This window comes from Diabrotica undecimpunctata, unplaced genomic scaffold, assembly GCF_040954645.1.
Source record: "Diabrotica undecimpunctata isolate CICGRU unplaced genomic scaffold, icDiaUnde3 ctg00000568.1, whole genome shotgun sequence".
Taxonomy (NCBI): domain Eukaryota; kingdom Metazoa; phylum Arthropoda; class Insecta; order Coleoptera; family Chrysomelidae; genus Diabrotica; species Diabrotica undecimpunctata.
The window spans coordinates 4,874,078-4,899,339 of record NW_027311885.1 but is presented as its reverse complement, the minus strand read 5'-3'; the positions used below and the strand labels follow the sequence as shown (position 1 = coordinate 4,899,339).

Sequence of the window (25,262 nt, the reverse complement as noted above, 5' to 3'; positions counted from 1 at the left end):
CCTAATTAATACCAAACCTCGACGTAAGCGACCCTTACGGATATTTTGTTAACTAAGTTATGGCATGTGAACTATTCCTACTTCTCAGTATTAATAGCTCAAGTATACTACTATTGCAGACTTCTTTCTTTGAAAAAAGAAGAATTATTCTAAATAGTGGAAGTGTATACTAAACCCATAAAATTTTGGGTAGTATATATTTAAAAGATATATATTAGTTGTTATAATTTAACCTAACCTATTTATTATATATATGGTACAAATAAATAAATATTGATTGTCGGTAATTTATTTATTTATTTATTTATTTATTTCAACGGTAGAACCATTTACAATAAAATACAACAAATGGTAAAAAGTAAAGATCATGTACACAATCAAACAATATAGAATTTTAGAACAATATAGAACAATAAGAAACATCAAACAATAACAAGTAAACAGTTAAAATTTGTACATAAAAACAGTATATTAAATCACAAAAGTTAAAAAATATATATATATAAAAAAATATCACATATCTAGATTGATAATTACATTCTCAAGTTGCCTTTTGAAAGCGTTAATGTTTGTACAGAAAGGATCCAATAGGAGGTCATTGCAAGAGCTCAGCATTCTCGACAAGGGAAAATGACGAGCATAATCAGTCCTATGAAAAGGAATATAAAAGAGTGCAGTGTGTCGAGTTCTATGTATTGTGTTTAAGTGTACATTGGCTAATAACGAAGGACAATTAACAAAGTTGTTTATAATTTTAAACAAAAATAACATATCAGCTCTCAACCTGCGGTTCTTCAATGTAGTAATGTTAAATTGAGACATTATTATAGAATAATCTATGAAATAATTATCAGTATTTTTTATATTAATATGTGCTTTAAAAGCTAAAGATCAACTTCCTCTGTACGCTCTCCAATCCATCAATGTATACTTGATGAAATGGGGACCAAACAACAGAGCAGTATTCAAGACCTGAGCGTACCAGAGAGCAATACAATAATTTAAATACAATAGGTGAGAGATCATGACTGTTACGATAAATAAAACCAAGATTACGAAATCCTGTTTCCTTAATTTTAAGAAAATGGCTTCTAAATGTCAATGCACAATCCAATAATACACCCAAATCTCTTATCTCAGTAACTGAATCCAAGAGTACATCATTAAGAACATATCTATTAGCTATTAGATTATTTATACGACCAAATGAAATACAAGAACATTTAGTTGGATTTAAGCTTAAACCATTTTGTTTTGACCATAAAAATATATTATTTACATCATCTTGCAGGAGATCTCTATCCGATTTATTATGTATACAACGAAATAGCTTAAGATCATCAGCAAATAGCAGGAAGTGTGAGTTTTTGATAGCCTTACCAATATCGTTAATGAACAAGTTAAAAAACAAAGGACCACAGTGAGACCCTTGTGGTATACCAGAATAACAATGGAATTCTTTTGAAATATAATTGTTAATCCGTACTTGCTGTGTACGTCCCATCAGAAAACTTTTAATCCAATTAACAATGAGGTCACCAAAGCCAGATGCATGAAGTTTGTGGACCAAAAGATTATGATTAACCTGGTCAAAGGCCTTTGAGAAATCAGTGTAAACGCTGTCGACCTGAATTTTATTCTCAAATGCACCCAACAAGTATTGTTGGTAATTGACAAGGTTTGTTACTGTTGACTTCCCGTTAGAAAATCCATGTTGTTCATCAATAATTATGTTTCTGCAAGCCCAGGTGAGATTTATCGATACCAATTTATCAAGAAGTTTCGGGATTGCTGATTGAATAGTTATACCTCTATAGTTGTTAACACACTCGCGATTGCCAGATTTATAGATGGGTGTAAGAAAACTATTTTTCCAATATTGTGGAAATACAGATGATGATAATGATAAATTGAAAATTTGTTGTAAAGGTTTACAAAGAGAAAAAATACAGTTCTTAATAAGGGCTGCAGGTATACCATCAGGTCCCAAAGAATATGTAGTTTTTAAACTCATAATCCCCTCGAAAACATCAGTCACACTAAACTTCAGAATCTGACAATCCACACTATAGTCCAATTTAAAATTAGGTACATTATACTCACCATCATTATATGTACCTGAAAAATAACTGGCAAAAAGATTAACTATTTCATCACCATTCTGAGCTATTACATCCCCACCTTTATTAGACATTACATTAGGATAAGCACTAGACCCACGTGTAGTACTAACATACCTCCAAAAAGAGTGGGGATTACTTGAAAGATTTGCTTGAATATTCTCTAAATAGTTCTTATAACATACTGCTTGTAATGATTTACATCTTTCCCTTAACATCGAAAACTCCTCATATGAGTTGCCTGAGGCTTTAAAATTCCTGTGAGCTATTTTTTTCTGTATGACAAGCTCAATTAATTCTCGCGAAAACCAAACTGGAAAGTTTAATGATTTAAACCGTTTGATAGGAACAAACATATTGATGGCATCATATAAAATATGGTAAAAATTTTCTAAGCAGCAATTTACATCTGATTCATCCAATACCTTGTTCCAAGGAATTGAAGCTAAATATTCATTTAAAACTTGATAATTACATTTTTTAAAATCATGATAGAAGACATCATATTTAAAAAACAAATTTAAATTGGCTGCATGTAACAATATAGTATAAGCTGAATGATGTTGCGAAGTATTCAATAGAATATCAGTTGAAATCGACACAACTGCATCCCTCTGAGTACAGAAAACTAGATCTAAAAATTTATTATTAAGGTTTAAGCAAAGCATTTACTTGTGACATATTTTGAAAATTGTAGCAAGTACAAATAATATTTGCTGGAGAGTGATGCGGACACTCAACTGTAACACCATTACTAAGATTATCCCAGGATGCTTCAGGTAGGTTGTAGTCACCACAAATACAGAATTCACAATCACTGAATCTATCCGCTAAGTCCAACATACAGGTGGAATGCTCCTCATATACTGACCCAGATGAACGTGGAGGAAAGTACACTGCACCAATGACTAACTTTTTTGTGCCACACATTACCTGTGTAAAAACGTGTTCCACAGAGGAATCCATAGGCCTAACCAACATTGAATTAAGGCTCTTATGGACAGCAATAAGAACACCACCACCACGAGTCTTTGAACTAGTTTGAGGATCCCTGTCATGTCTATACACATTAAAGTCACTCAATCCCAATTCAGCATCTAAGATTCTAGGTGTAAGCCATGTTTCAATAATAATAATAACATCATAATTAGAGAGACTCACAGCATGTCTGAAATTCTGAAGTTTAGTGCACATACCGCCAACATTCTGAAAATATAAGCTTAATGATCGTTTTTTGAATTATTGGATTTACTGACAATGATTTTGGGAACCCCATTAAAGTACTTGATCTTCAAATCATTCTCACCCTGTGTTTTTCTGAATTCTAACTCCTGATAAACGGCCTTTATTTTCTCACGCTGTAAAGGGGTAAGATCAGCTCCAATGCGCAAATTAGAACCCATTAAAGATCTACGTTGTTTTAAACATGAGATAACTATTGCTGAATCATTAAATCCGACTTTAAGAGGTCTTGGTTTATCAGTTAGTCGACCAAGGCGAAAAGCTTTAAAGGTGTTGTTCGTTACACCTATTTTATTGAGAATTCCTTGGACCTCATTTCTATCGTGTTCAGCACGGATGTTAGATTCACTGGAATGATTTTCAGGTACATTATATATAATAATATTTTTGGCTCTCCGGGTTCTGTCCTGTATTTCCCCAAAAACTGCATCGGTACCTTTGACATCTGCACAATTTTGAATGTTATCATTTCCAGCATTACTTACTGACTGGTTGCTAGTGGTAGATTCTTTGATAATCCTAAGATCATTTTTTAGATCATCATAGATTGTTTGATAACTTGTTTTTAAACTTCTTAGGCTCTTTAAAAATGCAGCTTACCGAACACTTACAACATTTGGCTTGCATTTTGAGGTTATTTTTCGATAGTTTCCAATTTACTAGTAAATTTGCGAATGTACACCAAAATTTTTTTAATTTTCAGGCAATTTACAATAATTATTATATAATAGTACAGCACAAACAATTTAAAAATAACAATATACGAAAAATATTAAAATATTAGGACACCAAGTAAACAAGAGTACATAACCTTTTTCTTCTTTTTTGATTATCTGTAAAGTATTAAAATATATTTATAAAATATATTTTAATACTTTATTCTATATTTTATTTATTAAAATATAGATAAAGTATCTGTATTTCTTCTTTAATTTGTAAAGTTCTATTTTATATAATATTTAGTTTGTTTACTGTAGTATATTATAATAGAGAAAAGAAGAAGAAAGTCATAATACATGTCATGTCAATTGTCTATAAATAAAAATGTAAAAATATCACTTTTATATTGGGAATCATGCCCGGGTATCTCTTATGGGAGTGACAGTCCTCTGCAATTTGTATTTCCTAAGGACACCAGAGGGCGTAGCATTCGTAGCAAAGCTTTGTGACTGCGCAATACCGCAACCAACAAAACAAGTACGCCGTACGCCATTTTTATTGTGGTCATATTGTGGTTTCAACCAATGACGTATAATATATAGACTCCGTGAATGCTTTAAAAAGTGTCCACAACATGAATACCTTTGCTTTGTGCCTTTGTTATTGTTTATTGTTTTGATATGAAGTTGTGTGTTTACATATTTTTTGTGACAAGCAAATTTTATTAAAAATTTTTGAGAGTCATTTACCTACTATTTTAGTAAAATGCCATTTAGGTATCTTGTTTGTGGTCGCTGAAGTTCGAAGAGCGAAACGTTGTCACTTTTCAAGTAAGTATTTTTTATGTGTATGTTTTATAAATATTAGTATATGTTTTGATAGCCAGTGGAGGCGTTTAGTTGTTATTTATTTAATAAATAAATAAATTATTATGCATTATACTGAATAATGACAATTTCCATTAAATTTTTTGTCTTTTTTTTATTAAAATCATTTAAATATAATTTTTCTTACTAATTTTTTTTTCATAGATTTCCTTTTGACGAAGAAAAACAGGAAATTTGGATATACATTTTACAATTAAATAAGAACAAGCTTTCCAGATGGTCACGTATTTGTTGGGATTATTTTGATCCAAATGATGTTATCATGAAATCTAGCTTTGTTCGTCTAAAAGAAAATGCAAAACCATTAGCTATACCAAGGTGAGTAAGGTTTTTATTAAATTTTTACATTGGTATTTAATATTTATATAAATGTTTTGTTTATTGTTTCTTCTATATTGTTTTCTCTTTGCATACAGGTCTTCTAAAGACGTTAAAGAGGTGGTAGGAACTAAAGCTCTCCCTAGTCCATCAGACACCCACAATTTAAATTTCGAACTGCTAGCAGTGAACTAACTTTGTCTGCCTCAGAAACTGAGAAATTCTTAGGCAAGGAAAATATTGAAGGGCATGCTGCAGATAGAGAATTAATAGCTAAAAAAAAAATAACAAGAGGCAATATTCATTTAATTTTTCATTTGCATTATTATATCCTTGAATAAGCAATTTTTATTTCATTATATCTTTTTATTTTTAGGAAGCATTATGTGGGGATTTTTCCATGTCAGACTTAGACTGCCCAAGAAAAAGAAAAAGATACATGGAATCAGTAAACATGTATATAGCAAAAAAAAAGAAACAATTTGACACCCTAAGAAAATCTACTAAAAGATGAAAACGACAAGCAACAACATTAAACGCATTGGTACAATCATTAAAAGAAAAACTGTATGTTACAGAAAATGCTGAATCTGTGTTGGTAAGTTTTCTTTCACATATTCCATAAAGAACAAAATTAAATTATTATTATATTCTTTTATTTTTGTATTTTTTATTGTTTTAGGTCTCTTTACCAGAATCAGCCAAAGCATTGTTTCAACAATTTTTAAAGGGTGCCAAATGTGCCAAATATTCTCCAGAATTAAGGTCATTTGCACTGGCTTTAAATTGTATTCAGCAAAAGCCTATGATTTTTTAAGAAGAGCTTTTAATAGGTAATTCATTACCACACCCATCAACCATAACAAAATGGTACCAAACTGTTGATGGCGCACCCGGATTTTCCAAAGAAGCTTTAAATGCTTTGAAAAACAAAGTTGAAGAAGCAGGGAAGCAAAATAAAACACTTGTAACACTTGTGTGTAATTTAGTGCTGAACGAAATGTCTATTCGTAAGCTAGTAAAATGGGATGGGAAAAAATTTGTTGGCTCTGTAGATTTTGGTACAGATATAGAATCTGATAATATACCAGAAGCATGAGAGGCACTGGTGTTTATGTTAGTAGCCTTAACCCTTTCAGTGAATTTGTCCCTCCAGAGGGACATAATGATAAGTACCCTTGAAGTATACATCCGTTATTTTTTGAGGAAAAAATTATATTATTTATTTTACTTGCTTTATTTGTCATAGTTCTAAGGTTGTTATTCGTAAAAGTACCATTTTTACACTTTTTATTGGTTTTTTGTAATGTCCCTCTGAAGGGACATTGTGTCTTGGCGAATTAAAATAATAAAAAATTTTATTTACGCTAGAAATATTTATTCACATAAAAATATTAAAACAAACAATATTTTGAATTAAATTTTGAAAAACAGTTCCTTCCCTTCATCAGACACAGATGGACTTCACATTTGGAACAAAATATGTGAGTCTTATTTTTGCACCCCTCCAATTTGCATCTAGAATTATCTTTTTTTTCGTCTACATTGGGCATATGATTGTAGCCGTCATATCTCATTTCTACAAATGGTCTTGCTTCACACTTTTTTTTCGCTTGAACTGGCGAATCCGTGTCACTTGGCCTTCCTCTCTTAGGAGGATTTTTAAACAGTATTAGATGCTCCGATACACTTTCGCGAAATGCCAGAAGATCAATTATCTTATTTTTGTTGATTCCTAAAGCAAGAGCTTGACGTTTGTATTCCAGCCATGAATTCACTAAAGCCTGATCAATTGCATGAAATATCATTCTAATAGTCCATTTTCTAGATCTGACGAATGACCTATAAATGCTCAACAAAAAGTCAACCTTATCCACCCCTCCCATATTCTCGTTATATATTTTTATTGCTTCTGGTCTTCGGACTTGAAGGTAACTACTTGTTTTTTTGTCCCATCTAGTACAATAGTCCTCTTTTCCGATTCCAATGAAATTGGACTCTGTGATAACCGATGTGTTATCGTACCATTTGGTTATTACAATTCCGTCTTTACTAAGTGCAATAGAAGAAGAGCCACGTCCTTTTTTCTTTAATTCTTTATCAGTGGGAAGTTGGGGATTTAAAAAGCGGTTTACTCGTATTGTACCCACTGCAAAAATTGATTTTGATAGCAAAAATTGGAAGAGATGGTAATTTCCGAAATAATTGTCGAAGTAAAGACCATGATTTTCTTCACTTATTCTTTCTGTTAATTGCATGACAACCCCAGCGGCACAGCCAAAATGTTTGTAGACCGGCTTTATTTCAGTAGTGCTACCTTGATATATTAAAAAGTCATACATTATACCACTTTGTCCTGCCAAAACATAAATTTTAATTCCCCACTTTTTCGGCTTATTTTTGACGTACTGTTTGATGTTCAGTTGGCCTTTAAATGGAACTATTTGTTCGTCAACACAGAGATTAGTTTCTAGAGGAAGTTCCTGACATCTTCTTCTAATACAATCATATAGGTCCCGGACTTTCCAAATTCGATCTGTGTTATTTTCGGGACGGCTAGAAATATCCACTAAATGTAATGCTTGTCTCAGCTTGAAAAACCGGTGTAGGCTAATGGAATCTTTTATTAGAGAAATTCCATAGATGGGACTCCAATACGTCCGAACTCTCGAAAACTGCAAATTGCCTATTGCGATATGGACACCAATAAACTTTTTTATTTCTTCCAATGTGGTTGGACACATTCGTGGTATATTCTTTTGAGTTATATACAAATTAGTCATATTCACCATCTGCTGCATTATTTCTTCTGGAATATATCTCATGAAAAAAACAATAGGAGGAGGTATTTCATAAACAGGGTCTGGAATAGGTTTATACCACTTAACATGTCTTGTTTCATATGTAACATTATTCATCCATTTAATTTTAGATTTTTCAGTGAGGTCATATGTTTTGTGAAAGTCTTCTATTTCTTGTTTTAGATCATCAACATTTTCTTCTAGTTCCGTTTCATTTTGATTTGGTACTTCTGAGCACGTTTTGTTTACTTCTCTATTTTCTACATCATCTGCAACCGGGACTGAAAACATGTTATCTTTGACAGTTGTGTCTTCTTCTTCATTGTCATACTCCTCGTCAGACAACAACGGAATGTCTGAGTCGTCATCATTTTCTAAATAGTACAAAAGTTCCTGTTCAGTAAGGGGCTTTCTGTTTTTCGACATTTCCTAAAATAAAAAGGATACCATAACTGTTTAAATTTGCATTCAAAATGCAGTAGAAATAAACACACCAAGACACATTAAATGCTACTAGGAGCACTCCCGAATCATAATTTACAATGTATAAACTTTGGAAATCATGATTTGGGATTTACAATGTATATACATTGTAAATTATGATTTGGGAGTGCTCCAAGTAGCATTTAACGTGTCTTGGTTTGTTTATTTCTACTGCATCTTGAATGTAAATTTAGTAGGTATAGTAACGAGTACCTAAGTCAAAAGGTCCAAATCATAAAAATTACATACAGGTTTTAAAAACTTCATAAAAAGAATAGCACTGATGCATTATTTATTTAACCATAAAGTCAGTTTGTCCCTGCACAGGGACATAACAAAAATACCACCTCTATAAACACCACACTATCTTTAAATGCAAAACTGTTGATAGGTGTAGCAAAAATAACTCTTATACTTACCAACTTGACAGTATTACAGTTGTTATTTGTCAAAAAACCAGATTTTTACGTAATTATTTATGCACAAGTTTCACAGCACAGCAAATATAATTGAAACGGCTGACTTATGTCAATCGGAAATCGTTTGAACCACGCCCATAGGCGTACGCAGTATTTTAAATGATTTAGAAAGGTTGTCGGTTGCAAGGTACAATGTATTATAGTTTATTCGTCTTCCGGGTTTGGACCGTGTCATTTGTGAGTGACCCAAAAGTGGGTTCATCTCGACGTTTCGCTACAATTGTATGTAGCTTCTTCAGGAGAACAAAAAGAAAAAGAGACAAAAGACAGGAAGATGGGTAGTTAGCAACGGTAACTCAGTTACTCAACGCAACCAGAGGCGAATACTAACTACCAAGATGGGCATTTGGTCACAGTAACTCAACTACTCAACGCAGCCAGAGGTGAAAACCAAATGCCAGGACAGGGATTCACGTCCAACAGCTCAGAACACTAACGCGTCGAGAGGCAGGGAGTGAATCCGACGATTACTCCGCTACCGCTCTATTTATAGTCGCGGTGACCTGTCGTGTCGGGACGTATCGGCACACTCCGTGGCGCGAACGTCAAGAAGCGCGCGCTGGCCAATCATGTGGCAGCATCGTGGTAGCGGGACCGGACGGCGGCTCTAGACTGGGATTCCAGATGGGAGACAAGTAGTATCCTTCCTCTCGATTGATATTATGTGGATTTTTTCGGATCTCTAGAGATTCGCGGATTTTCCTGGAATAAAAGAAGGGGCTCTTAGAAATAATATGAGTTTTTTCGAACAATATGGAATGACCGGTTTCTTGGCAGTGTTCTGCAACTGCAGAATGGGAGAAAAGACCTGATCGAATGCATCTTTGATGCTCTTGAATCCGAGTTTTGACGGAACGACCAGTTTCGCCAATATACACTTGTCCACATGAACAAGGAATAGAATAGACACCACAGGAAGATAGGGGCGGTAATGGGTCCTTAGGAGAGGGTAGATATTGTGAGATTTTCTTGGGTGGTCGAAAAGTAGTCCTGATACCTTCTTTGCGAAGAATTTTGCCAATCCTATCAGTGACACTTCGAATATACGGAAGAAAAGCCACAGGAGTATTACCCGAAGATACTGAATTTGTCGTCCTAGGGTGTAAAGGGGGATGTAGATGTCGGTGTGTAATATTTTGAATTGTGGACTTGGAGTAACCGTTGGCGACAAGGGTTTTTTGCAGATGGCCAAGTTCTTCTCTAAGGTTGTCAGGTTCAGAAATCGAAATGGCCCGATGGATGAGAGAGTTGATCACAGAATTCTTTTGGGCAGGATGGTGGTGTGATGAAGCATGAAGGTAACGATTCGTGTGAGTCTTTTTTCTATAAACAGAGTGGCCCAATCGGCCATTGGGCTTGGAGGTGACTAACACATCGAGAAAGGGAAGGGACCGATTATTTTCTACTTCCATTGTGAATTTTATACTCGGATGTTGTGAATTAAGATGATCTAGGAAGGGAGAAAGGGTATGTTGACCATGGGGCCAGATGATAAATGTATCATCAACGTAGCGGAACCAGACTTTTGGTTTTAAGGGGTAAGATTCTAGGGCTAAAGACTCAAAGGCTTCCATGAAAATGTCAGCAATGACAGGGGAAAGGGGAGAACCCATTGGTGTTCCAGATATTTGTTTGTAGAAATTGCCTCTAAAAGAAAAATATGTTGAAAGGAGGCATTTTTCCGCAAGATCTGCCAGATTTTTCCGCAAGATCTGCCTTTTAGAGGCAATTTCTACAAACAAATATCTGGAACACCAATGGGTTCTCCCCTTTCCCCTGTCATTGCTGACATTTTCATGGAAGCCTTTGAGTCTTTAGCCCTAGAATCTTACCCCTTAAAACCAAAAGTCTGGTTCCGCTACGTTGATGATACATTTATCATCTGGCCCCATGGTCAACATACCCTTTCTCCCTTCCTAGATCATCTTAATTCACAACATCCGAGTATAAAATTCACAATGGAAGTAGAAAATAATCGGTCCCTTCCCTTTCTCGATGTGTTAGTCACCTCCAAGCCCAATGGCCGATTGGGCCACTCTGTTTATAGAAAAAAGACTCACACGAATCGTTACCTTCATGCTTCATCACACCACCATCCTGCCCAAAAGAATTCTGTGATCAACTCTCTCATCCATCGGGCCATTTCGATTTCTGAACCTGACAACCTTAGAGAAGAACTTGGCCATCTGCAAAAAACCCTTGTCGCCAACGGTTACTCCAAGTCCACAATTCAAAATATTACACACCGACATCTACATCCCCCTTTACACCCTAGGACGACAAATTCAGTATCTTCGGGTAATACTCCTGTGGCTTTTCTTCCGTATATTCGAAGTGTCACTGATAGGATTGGCAAAATTCTTCGCAAAGAAGGTATCAGGACTACTTTTCGACCACCCAAGAAAATCTCACAATATCTACCCTCTCCTAAGGACCCATTACCGCCCCTATCTTCCTGTGGTGTCTATTCTATTCCTTGTTCATGTGGACAAGTGTATATTGGCGAAACTGGTCGTTCCGTCAAAACTCGGATTCAAGAGCATCAAAGATGCATTCGATCAGGTCTTTTCTCCCATTCTGCGGTTGCAGAACACTGCCAAGAAACCGGTCATTCCATATTGTTCGAAAAAACTCATATTATTTCTAAGAGCCCCTTCTTTTATTCCAGGAAAATCCGCGAATCTCTAGAGATCCGAAAAAATCCACATAATATCAATCGAGAGGAAGGATACTACTTGTCTCCCATCTGGAATCCCAGTCTAGAGCCGCCGTCCGGTCCCGCTACCACGATGCTGCCACATGATTGGCCAGCGCGCGCTTCTTGACGTTCGCGCCACGGAGTGTGCCGATACGTCCCGACACGACAGGTCACCGCGACTATAAATAGAGCGGTAGCGGAGTAATCGTCGGATTCACTCCCTGCCTCTCGACGCGTTAGTGTTCTGAGCTGTTGGACGTGAATCCCTGTCCTGGCATTTGGTTTTCACCTCTGGCTGCGTTGAGTAGTTGAGTTACTGTGACCAAATGCCCATCTTGGTAGTTAGTATTCGCCTCTGGTTGCGTTGAGTAACTGAGTTACCGTTGCTAACTACCCATCTTCCTGTCTTTTGTCTCTTTTTCTTTTTGTTCTCCTGAAGAAGCTACATACAATTGTAGCGAAACGTCGAGATGAACCCACTTTTGGGTCACTCACAAATGACACGGTCCAAACCCGGAAGACGAATAAACTATAATTCTGACTCTGGCCGTGGAAGCCTACGATTTCATTCAAGGTACAATGTGTTTTCAGCGTTCAAAAAACACAATCCGTTCATTAATTAATATTATAGAAAAAGTTGTCCCTCTGGAGGGACAAATATACTACGAGGGTTCATTTTTTTTAATATAAGTGGAACTGAAAGGGTTAAATGAGAATTTTAAAGTGCCAGTTGCATATTTTTTAATTGAGAGCTTTTGTGGATAAGAAAAAGCATCCTTAGTAAATCTTTGCTTAAATTTTATTTATGATTCAGGCATAAAACTCTATTCATTAACTTTTGATGGTTCTGCCAACAATTTATCAATGGCCAATGCAAAATGCATTGATTTTATTTAACTCCTATTTGTACCTTCCTATAAAGAGGATGGTAAACGACTTTTCAAAATTATATTTAGGTTGCATTGCATCTGGTACTATTTCCAAATCTAGGTAATTTTTAATTATTTCTCCAGATTTGATCCAGGTATCCTTTTGCCCTGCTTCCTGACATCTTATCCACCTTCTGTATGCTCCTATCTTCACATCCTTCTCCATCCATATATGTAATGAAGAGAGATCAAGCATGACCTCCATGAGGCAGTTAGGGTAGTCAACATTGCTCGTGTTATGATTAAGCATGCTTGTCTTTGAAGCTTATTCAGCTTCTATTAAGTGGTCTTTTGTTGTTATTTAAACTACCATATAAGTGCGCCATACGTAATCATAGATCTGACTAGTCATATATAGCCAGTACATCGGTTTGGGTTTCAAACCCCAAATTTTCCCACATACTCTTTGACATGTAGAAAGGGAAACCTTTGCTTTGTAGGTTATTCTTTCCAACTGGGCGTTACATGTAAGCTGCTTATCTAATATTATTCCTACATGTTTTACTAAGATTGATAGAGAATTTTTCCATGTCATACTACCTACTAAGGATATTTAATGTTCTTTGGAGTGTGCTGGAAAGAAAATTACCATATTTTCCTCTTACCATAATAATTAGATCATTCCTATAGGCATGTACTTCTTCCCCCGTGTGCGTCAAGAAGTGACATCAAGTGATCCACCAGGAGTGACCAGAGGAGGGGAGAAAACACTCCCCCTGTGGACACCCTTAGCAGTTTTGGCCAAAATCTCTCCTTGCACCTTTGTGCATCTTCTATTCACTCAACAATATATTTTCCAGCATTGCTTTGATCCATTTACACATAGTAACACACATTGATAGTGGATCTATTTGATAGGGCATTATTAAATGTGCTAAATATTCTCTCCATTATTAATTGAGTGACTGATTTTCTGAATTACTTTGTACACTGCTGTTTCTGTTGATTTCCTTCTTGATATGCATGCTGGTTGCCATTGAGAGAATGATCCCTCAAAGGTCTTCCCTTAATATATCTATCAAGAATTTTTTCTGTTGCCTTGAACAAAAATAATGTAAGACTGATCGGCCTGTGCGATTTAGGCAGGGCATTATCTTGTCCTATTTTGTATATTCACACCACCATTACAATTTTAGAAGTCTTTGGTATACAACTTATTTATTATTATAACATATTGTATCTTTATATACAACATATTGTATGTCTTAGAAAATAATTGAAACTGTATTTATTACGTTGTGTGCATTAATGCGTTAATTAAATTACTAATTATGTTGCAAAATGTTTTATGATTTATTTCTTTTGTATGTTTTTTGTTATAAATGTATAATTGATTTGATGTTTTTTTTTTGTTTGTTTTTAATTCATTACAACAAAACACAGAAGAGTTCACAAACACATTAGAATTCAAAAGTTTGTTGTTTGTTTGCACTCAAGTAACCTATTAATTTTCTTCCTAATTCCTTAATATAAACTTCAAAAGTTGCTTTATACAAGGAAATTACTGATTTCCTTGAATAAAGAGAAAATGAATTTCCTTGAGAAAAATGAATTAATAAAAAATTAAGAAGACAATTTGATGCACTGGATTCTTAAACTAATAAAAAATACAGGGAACTCAGAAAGTATACTGATGTAGTGGAGAAAGGGTCATCTAATAACGATATTAAAAAAGGAGACCGAAGGATATCAGTAACTACAGAGGAATCATGTTACTGAACATCACATACAAAATATTGTCAAGCACATTGGGAACTAGATAAATTACCAAAAATACACTAGGGCAATATCCGCCAGGCTTCAGAAAAGAAAATCAACCATAGATGCCAACACAGCTGATTGAAAAGTGACATGAACGTGATATAAATTTTCACTTACTATTTATAGACTTCTAGCAATCTTTCGACTCTCTAAATAGACTCGCAGCACTTAATAAAACTGCAAACCTGATTAGATTTATTTATCAAAATTTCCTTCACACTAAATAATAATCAATAGTCCTTAATACAATTTAAAAAATGAGACTTTTTAATCTTTAGGCAAAACTTCAATATTTCCTGTTGTTAAATGATTAAAATTCAGGTAATGTACTTTACAAATATTATAAAAATAATTTTTTCTCTTATAGACGAGAACACAAAAAAAATCATAAATATTTAATTTTAATTAAAAAAAATAATTATTGTCATTAAAATAGAAATGAGCACGCCGCTGTTCTGGTAAACATACCTTGAGCAGAGATCTTTAGGACACCCTATTATATAGGGAGAATACGGGACTGCTTAGTCTATATATTATACGTCATTGGTTTCAACACAGTGTTTCGAGTTGTATTAATTTGCGATTAAATAATTGTTTGCTTTTTTGCCATCATATTTAAATAATTATGGTTTTTAACTGTTGCGTTAATGGTTGTAATAATTACAATTGCTCAAGGATGCTCAAATGCATATTTTTTCAAAAGATAGGGCTGTAAGTAGAAAATGCTGATATAAGATTTTATTTATTTTTTAATAATTGCCTTAAAATGTCCGATGTTGTCCCAAACTTCTTTCCTTTCACTTTATGATGTGTATTAGAATTGTTGCCGATATAGAATTAGGTAAGAGTTTTTTAGGAAGTTAAATTATCGCCATTAAAAATGTGGCAATTCTTTAATGTTTTAAGAACTTTTTCTACAACACTTTTGTTTATTTTTCCTTTTGTAAAGCAACTCTAGAAACATACTGTGTAACATTATTTCACAGAAAATATTAAAAACAAACTATTTATTTTTTAGCTTTATGATATTTGGATTAATAAAATTGGTAGAGAAGACTTGAAGGTGAAGCTTATGGACAGGGTTCGAAAGTCATACCGCATTTGCACAATTCATTTTGGACCAAAAGCCCGCTATGTTGGATCGAGATATAAGTCCACCTTTACAGATTGCAAAACAAACAAAAAAATTATAATTGGGATTTTATTAATTGTTCTAGGTGCTTATTTAAGTTCCCAAAATAGTAGAGTCAGTTTCGTTTGAACCTTCGAAGAGAGAAGTCAAACAACAATAACCGGCTTACCGATTTGTTATTAATTAGTGTTCAAGTTTTTGTTTTTTCGTGTTGCTAAATTTATCAAAACAATTTAAATAAGTTAGATTTTAAAAACTTCGCCCCCGCCATGGGGAGCGTAAAAAATAAGACGCCAGATGGTGATAGTGGAGTTATTTGTGAAAGTGATATTTTTTCCAATATGGAAAGTACTGCTGCCGTCATGGAAACGGGAACAATAGGTGCTAAGGAGGACGAACCAAAACTATTTGACTCGATAAATCCAGATAAGTACTTGTTAAATAATTATTGCGTATATGTTGAAAAAACTAATCAGCAAAGTTTGGGTCGTTTGCATCCTATGTTTGTAGGACATATTTTACACAAAAATCTAAAAGTACAAAACATTCAGGAAATTAAGGGAATAGGTAGAAATCGCGTTAAAGTAATATTAAATTCAATAGCAGAAGCTAATAAGTTGGTCACAAATAAAAATTTAAAAGAATTAAACTTAAAAGCTTTCATACCTAATCACCTTTTAGAGGTCAAGGGTCTGATCCGAGACGTTGACACAAGTTACGACGTTGATTATTTAAAACAAAACATAAATTCAAACACAAGGGTTCTAGACATCAGACGAATGCACAGGAAAATTGAAAAAGATGGTAAAGCTGAGTATGTACCTAAGAAGACCATTGTAGTCAGCTTTGAAGGAAACATATTACCCAGCCATATATCCGTTAATTTTGTTTATTTTAATGTGGAAAAGTTTATAGGCAGGGTGACACAATGCTATAGATGTTTGAGATTCGGACACATATCAAAACAGTGCAAAAGCAGCCAAGAACATTGTATTTTATGTGGATCTGTCAAAACCGAAGAACATAACTGTTCTGAATTTAATAAATCATGTATACATTGCAAGAGTACACAGCATACATCGATTTCCAAACTATGCCCAATTTACGAGGAACAGAAACGTATTAAAAATTTGATGATAGAACAGAAAGTATCCTTTTTAGAAGCCAAAAAGCTTTTTCAATCTTCATATTCAGAAATAACAACGAACAATCGCTTTTCTGCCTTAACAAACTACGAGGCAGATTTCCCGAAACTACCTCAAAGTTCTGGTAATAAACATGCTTTCCAGCAGCCACAACCTACAAATTCTCAACGTTTGGATAGTAGCAGACCTATGGCACTAACCCACAACAACAAAAAACGTAAAGCCACTACTTCTCCCTCATCCCCAAACTTACAGAACCCTCCCATGTTTAACTTCCGTTTTGGACCATCACATCCTCTTCCCCAGTATCCAAAGCAATCTACCTTTCAACCCACAGAAGGTGATAATAAAGATATTGCTCAGGCAGTGACGGAGTGTGTCATTAATTTTTTAAAAAATATTCACACACTTGAGGATTTAAAATCTGTAGATAATGAGAGCATAAATCAAAAAATATTTTCAGTATTGGAGGGTACTAAAACATTGAAATAAAATTCTTAGCATATATCAAAATCAAAATTATTTATCTAAATTATGTAATTCAAATGGAACTTTTTTCTGGCAGTATTTCTTATTTAAACATTAATCCAAGATCAAAATGCACTATTAAAAAAACAAATATGAATGTTTTCACTTATTTTATTATACAACTTTTTACTTATTCGTTAGAATCAGATGTTGGAGGACATCTTCAGTAAATAAGGTTTTCCAAGGACAAACAACTCTGAGAATTTTACAATGGAACGGAAGGTCCGTTGCATCCAATAAAAATAGTTTAGTTCATTTTTTAACAGCTGAAAACATTGATATAGCGTTGTTAAGTGAAACATGGTTCAAACCAAATCAAAACTATATATTTAAAGGTTATAATATAATCCGCCAGGATAGATACGATGGATATGCCGGTGTAGCAATTTTGATTAAAACTTCTATCTCATTCTGTCAAGTGAATATTACTAAAAATTTCAATGATAAAATTTTAGTTTGTGGCATCTCCGTTAAATTTAACAATTTAGAATTAAGTTTCTTGTCTGTGTATAGGCCTCCTAAAGTCCATACTTCTAAAGATGATTGGAAAAATATCTTCTCTCAAGTTACATCACCTTGTATAATTGGAGGGGATATGAATGCTCATAACGCTTTATGGGGCTCACTGCACAATGATGCTGCAGGTCATCAAATCGTCAGCAGTGTCGAGGACCTAGATCTTATTATTTTGAATAATGGGGAACCCACATATCTTTCCAAATATGGTACTCAGAAATCTATGATTGACATTTCTCTCTGTACAGCTAATCTAGCCAGTAAAGTTTCCTGGTCCGTATCTTCAGATACCTTAGGGTCAAATCATTTTGCTATAACCATGAACCTTTCCACAACTAACACATCACATGAAACAATTTATCCAAAAAGCAAATGGAATATCAATAAAGCCAATTGGTCACTTTATACATCCTTAATAGAAAACATGTTTGTCAACTATAGTATCTCTTTAAACACTTACGAAAATTATAATTTTCTTATTAATTGTATTAATGAATCTGCTTCAAAATCTATCCCTCAATATAAAATTCTTAAACTCAAAAATCGTCCCCCACCACCATGGTGGGACCCTGAATGTGATATTATAATTAATGAAAGAAAAAAGGCTTTAAAAGCTTACAAACTTTCATCGAGTTTTGATAACTACTTAAAATGTCAGGAAGTTACTGCTCGAACAAAAAAGCAGTTGAAGCAAAAAGCTAAATCCAGTTGGATCAAATGGTGCTCCAATTTAAACAAAAATACCTCTGCTAAGCAAATATGGTCACAGGCCAACAAAATGAATCGAAAACCGCAGAATAGTATAAAACCTTTCAGCAATGAAGTTTTAGATGACTTCTTTAATAAAGTTTCTCCTCCCTGGGTTCAATATTTCTCTAACCAATCCGAACAAAGTCACCAATCCAATCACTTTTTGTTGAAACCTTTCACTAAATCTGAATTAGATTTCGCTCTCAAAAATTGCAATAATACCTCCCCAGGGATTGATCAAATCAAATACCCTATGTTAATCAACCTACCAAGAGCCGCTAAAGATCTGCTGTTACAGGTATTTAATGACATCATTCAAAATAACATCGTTATTGATTCATTTAAAAACGCCATTGTGGTTCCTATCCTAAAGTCTGGTAAAGATCCAAATATTGCAAATTCATACAGACCAATATCGTTACTTTCCTGTGTTTTTAAAACTCTAGAGAGACTCATAAAATTTAAACTGGATTGGTGGTTACAAAAAAATAATTTGCTACCAGAAAATCAGTTTGGTTATAAAAGAAGCTTTGGAACACTAGATGCTCTAACAACCATTGTGGTAGATGTACAGAATACCTTAACCAGAAACAACTATTTAACAGGACTATTCTTGGATATTGAGGGAGCATACGAATCAGTTTGCTTGTCAACTTTAAGAAATAAAATGGTTAATTTATTTCATATGCCAATCGCATTCGTGGATACAATAATTGGATTTTACACAAAGAGGATCATCTATGTAAGAGATCATAATAACAAGCTAATTGGACCGCGATATAATTATCAAGGTATACCACAAGGCTCAGTTTTATCTCCAATCTTATTCAATATATACAGCTCTGACATACATAACATCCAAATAAATAACAGTTCATTCAAAATCGTACAGTATGCCGACGATTTCTGCATCTATACAGAAAACAAAAAATATGAAACCTGTATACAAAGCCTTAGCAAAGTATGTGAATCCCTTTTTTCATGGTTCTTAGAGAATGGTCTCAATTTATCTATAGAAAAATCAGTAGTATCTATCTTCACAAGACACAACATTCCTACAAATGAAAATATCATTCTGAACGATCAATGTTTTAAGCTTCAAAATCATGTCAAATATCTAGGCCTTATTTTGGATAAGAAGTTAACTTGGAGACAACACATAGAGTACATGCTTAATAGATGTAACAAAGGCAGCAATTTCCTCAGAATGACAACTAAAACGTGGTGGGGTTGCGATGTAGAAACATCCTTGTTGTTTTATCGCGCATATATACGATCTATTCTAGATTACGGTGCTACTCTTTATGGTTCCGCCTCTAAGAACCTTTTAAGAAAAATCGACACGTTTCAAAATTCTATTATGAGGATATGTTTGGGTGCTATGAGATCAACCCCTATACAACCCTTATATGTTGAAGCCGCTGAGCTACACCTGGAAAATAGAAGAAATTTTTTAAGTGAAAAAAGCCTTCTTAAAATTCTATTAACTAACTCCCAGTTATTTTCAAGCGTCCGTCAACTTAACGAGTCAGATCTTACAAACAAATATTGGGAGAAAAAACCTTCCCCGCCTTTATGCATGGCATTACAGAATAATCCTATTTTTTTCAAGAAATTGGACACGGTTGACAGAAGCTTAGACTACTATTCTTTATTCCACAGAACTCAGGTTATAATACCCACTTATAGTGAGAACACCATTATGAGTAGCAATCTTCTAATATCTCTATTGCAGGATTATAGGGAAGCCACAGTAATATACACGGACGCATCAAAAACAACAGAAGGGACGGGATGCGCATACTTTTTACCTGCTACAAACGTAGATTTCAAGTATAAACTACCATATGAATTTTCAATCTTTTCAGCGGAATCAATAGCTATACTTGAAGCTCTAAAATATGTTAAAAACACCTGTAATAGACATATCTTAATTCTGTCAGATTGCCTTTCAGTTTTGCAGAGCATAAAAAACATTGAATTACCCTCAACATTTAGCAACCCCTACATATTTGAAATAAAAGACCGATTGTATCATTTATCATCGACTGGAGTCAACATAAAATTTATTTGGGTCAAAGCACATATTGGTCTCAAACACAATGAATATGTAGATCACTTGGCTAAAATGAGTGTAACAACTGGCTCTACGTTGAAATATATGCTTAACACATCAGATGTTACTACGATTTTTAAAAAAAATCAGCAACTTAGATGGAAAGAGCAATGGAAACATTACTGTTCTACAAACTCTAAAAGGTATACCTCTTTACAACCAACTCTACCTCAAACAACCTGGTTTCAGAATTTCAAAGCTCCTCGTAAATATATTACTACTATAAATCGAATACGCTTTGGACATGCATGCTACCCATGCCATTTATTTAAAATTAAAGTCATCGATGATGATAGTTGCAAACATTGCGGCAAGCTAGGTGACCTCGATCACATCTTCTTTGAATGTCCTAAATTTATTCAGCATTCAAACTCCCTGTATACAAAATTAACTAAATGCAATACATACGCTCCATATAATATACAGTCTTTGTTAGCCATAGGTTCTGTAACAATATATAATTTAATTATAGAATTTTTGTCAGACACATGCATAGCTTTATAAATCTGGTACTCGTTCATGAAAATTTTCATGAGCGTGTATAGGATTAGACTTGTACCCTTTGTTTATCCTATATGTAACAATACCTTATCCGTGGTCCAGTATTGTTTGTCTGTTAAAATAAATGTCTTGACGGACCCCTAGACGAGAAGCGAGTGTCCTTGTATTTTCCTTCGACGTGTTCTTCTATTAATTATTCGTCTATTTCGTTTTAGGGATATCGCTGTGCATTTGTCTGAGAGAAATAATCTGTACTTATCTGTCTATACTTTTTTAAGGAATATATTATAACCTTTCGAGACTGGCTGAATGACGAAAGTCAATGCCAAAAAAAAAAAAAAAAAAAAAAAAAAAAAAAAAAAAAATAGTAGAGTAAATATAGTTTTTACTTCAGAAAAAATCTAAAAAGAAAGAACTTTTCATAATTTCATTAAGAAATGTATAAAAACAACATATCAAAAAGTTCTACTCCAAAAGTGGGTGCTTTATTTTTTATTAAACAATTTAATTTTAATTAATAGGGCTTTTCAATGCTTCTCATTTGTTTCGAGCTTCTGTCATAATAATATGTTGTATAATCCGTGTATAATATTAGTATACAACATATGACAGAAGCTCGAAACAAATAAGAAGCATTGAAAAGCCCGGGTAATTTTGATGAATTAATCAAACTAAATTTTACAAATTGGAAATGAATGAAGAACATTAAAGCTATTTTATAGTTTTATTAAAAAGAAAATAAATTTTGTGCATAAGTACAGTGTGGACAGAAAGTGGGACTTACATGAATTCTTTTTAAATTATTTAAAAATGTGTCTCTAATGCAATTTGACCTATAAAAATCTCAAACTTACACAAATTACTTTTCATACTAAACAATGTTTCATTCAAAAAAATCTCAAAAATTATGTTCAAATGATATGTCTCAAAAAATGTAATTTTAGAGAACTTAGTAGTTTTACAGAATTACTACCAATTGAGGATATAACTCAAGTTTAAAGGGCTATATTACAATTTGATAGGTGCTTTTTTAAAGCTTAAGATGTAATGTTTAAAATGTAATGTTTAAAACTTATTAACTTAAAATGAAATTAACAACTTCTTTTTGAGAAAATTAAGAAAAATTAAAAAAATGTAAAATAAAAACTGTAAAATATCACTTAAAAAAAATGTTTATAAAAAGTCATACAATTTTTTTCTGCACAACTTACCTAAAAGACATTTAATAACAAACTTGAAAAGTAAGAAACATGTTAAACAAAATTTTTTGAGCTCTTATATGAACTCTTTTTCTATAATATCACTATTTTTTAATCATTTGTGAAAATATCATTGTATTGCAACAACGCAATTGCATCAACGTTTTGCAAGATGTAACAAACATTTTTTTAATGTCAAATCAAGACTCTGAAACAATTCGTCAAACTGGAGCTAAATGTCTTCTTGCATTGTACTGTGCTGCAATGGCTGATAAGGATTTAAATGAATTTAGGTATAAAACTTTCGTCAAAAATGCTGCAAAATCTAAAACAGTTAATCTGGCACTCCTTCCACCTGCTGAAGATGTAGCTAATCTGATAGAATTACTAAAAATGATTTTGTTCATGGAAAACTGGCTGTGGGAGCCAATGTGATGCAGAAAAGCTGGATTATTCTGCACCACTGCTTGCTCTCATTGTTCTGGACAAGACCGTTTAAATTGTTCAGTTTTCAATAAACAAGAAATTGAAGAATCCTTCATTTTGAATTTTCAAATTGTAATGTCAGATTCGGATTCAGCATAATCAAAAACAAAATAGAAAAATTTTTGATCAATGTAACATAATTATAAATTCCCCGATATTTTTTAAATTATTTATACAAAAACAGCTTTTATTGTTTAAACAATTAATGCACAATTAGAAGTTAAATCTGTGATTAGAACTTTGTACTTTAAAATATATATAAACTAAAAAAAGGTTTTAGAAAAATATAAGCTTGTTTGATTTTTTCCAAAACAATGCATGTTTTCGATCTATATTGACTCCACTAAAATCTTAAAATGGTGATGGTTAGTTTATATAAATTTAGTTAAAAGATTAGAATGATAATTGCACGATTTTCATTATAAACTAATAGTCACAGTATAAAAGGGAAATAGTTGGTACATGTTTAAATAGATAGGTTTTGAATAGTTTATGTATTATTTTCAAAAACACATTTTATTTTTAGGTCTGAACAAATCCACAAGCATATTGTCCTACATTAGTGTAAAACGAACTGCAGAGCTTACACCAAAAGCAAAGAAAATGTACAGAATAGCTTCCAGTCTTCGCAGAACTGCCAAGAAATTAAACTTTAGCCGTGCAGATCTTAAAAAGAGGGTTAAAAGAATGGAAGAAGTGTCTTATGCTGCTGAACTTTTGCAATCCAAAGTAAATAAAACCACATATGATTTTATTATGTCCCAAGTGAGATGCCAGGGAATAAAAGCCAAGGGAAGAAGGTATACTCTTGATTAAAAAATATTGTTTCTGTCCCTTTTAAAGCAAAGTCCGAAAGGGTAGAAACTTATCAGAAAATTGTTTGTGGCACCATCAAGAAAATGTTATTTGTTGATATGAAACAAGCTTTTGATATTAAATATATATGTACACATAGACTCAATCAAGATTCTTTAGAAAATTTCTTTGTCCAAGTTAGGCATCGAGGTGGTCCTGATGAACATCCTAGTCCATTAGCAGCACTCCACAGAATTCGAATGATACTTCTAGGAAAAAACCTTGGTATTTTTGATGCTGCTGTTAACACAGTTGAACAAAGTGTGGATCAATATATTGTGTATAGTCCAAAAGTATTCCAAAAAGCTAATCTTAAAATTCCTCAAGAAAAAATGCCTTAGAAGATGCCTTAGAATACATCGCTGGGTATTTAGCAAAAAAATTTAAAGATAGTTTACCTGATTTAGGTAATTTCACATACAAAGTTAGTGAACATAGTTATAGTTTACTATCATGGGTGCAGCAACTCTCTTATGGAGGTCTTATCCAGCCTACAGATGAGTGGTTCATAAAAATAAAATTATGGAATAAATATTATGAAAAATATATTGATACCTATAAGAAAAATAATGGAGTTGTTGGAAACATTTTAAAAAGGATTTTAAAAAAAGAAAAAGTGTTGCCATAATGCGCTTATTAAAAACTTTTGTAAACTTAGAACAATAATAAGAATAAATTATAGAAATTTAAAATCCAAGGAAGCTGAAAATTTGAAGAGAAAAAACTTATCTGTGTTGGATTCAACTAGGTCAAAAATTAGAAAATTAAATAAAATTGTTTGATAGGGAATGTTTCTAAAGTTTCCTAGTATTGTATACTGTTTAGTTTTACCTATGTATGTTTATGAAATAAATAGTTCAGTATTGAATAGTTTTATTTATCATCAAATGTTTTTGGATATTAATTTGTGCTTTGACTACGTAAGTAAAACACGGATTTATAAATTTTATTTACCAGAAATATTTACTTTGAGAGTAAACTGACATTTATTAATTTAATTATAACACTAGCAAATGCATTCATTTCGAAAATAAATTTTATTTGCCATGTAAAACAGATCATTAAGAATTTATAAGTTTGAATGTCTTAGGTAATGTTAAAAATCTGATTATCTGCCATCTATTTACAAAAACAAAACGTAAATTTTTCGTTTTAAACTTTTAAATCTCAAATTAGGCTCATCTTCCATAAAAGTAAATAGTAACAATAAGGTCGATAATTGCTCGTCGTCCCCACACCTACGTTGCAGCGACAGACAAATCTGGGCGGTGAAACTGTCCTATGTAGTCAACCGTTCTTGGTCACTCCCATAAGAGATACCCCCGGGCATGTATAAAATGTTTTGTTATCCAACTTGCACTAGTTCAAATTTTTACCGCACCGCGCCGCATCTTTCGTTTGACATCTGAAACCATGGCAACACTACATACATCAACGTCATAAGTCTTTTGCTATGTCATACCCCCCACCTAATGTGACTAGTAGCGCCACCGCCATTACGAACGGATGGGCCCATGCGGAATAGGTACCGTCCTATTCTCCTGTGACAAACTATGACGAGCGGCATGACAGTGCTTATGACAAATCACACAGTGTAAACATGTAAATTTCAGTTCATGGGCCCTGATTCTAATTGAGATTTCGACTCAACACTTG

The 25,262-nt window shown here is 33.4% G+C and overlaps 2 long non-coding RNA genes across 2 annotated transcripts; both read left to right on the top strand.

The window, feature by feature from the left end:
- The first annotated feature begins 3,968 nt into the window (after positions 1–3,968).
- On the top strand, positions 3,969–5,588 carry LOC140431127 (uncharacterized). Its single transcript, XR_011949615.1, has 3 exons — positions 3,969–4,852; positions 5,054–5,227; positions 5,326–5,588. It is a non-coding gene; the product is annotated as an uncharacterized lncRNA (long non-coding RNA).
- A 33-nt stretch (positions 5,589–5,621) lies between these two features.
- LOC140431128 (uncharacterized) lies at positions 5,622–24,474 on the top strand. Its single transcript, XR_011949616.1, has 3 exons — positions 5,622–5,825; positions 15,397–15,595; positions 23,278–24,474. It is a non-coding gene; the product is annotated as an uncharacterized lncRNA (long non-coding RNA).
- Positions 24,475–25,262: the final 788 nt, after the last annotated feature.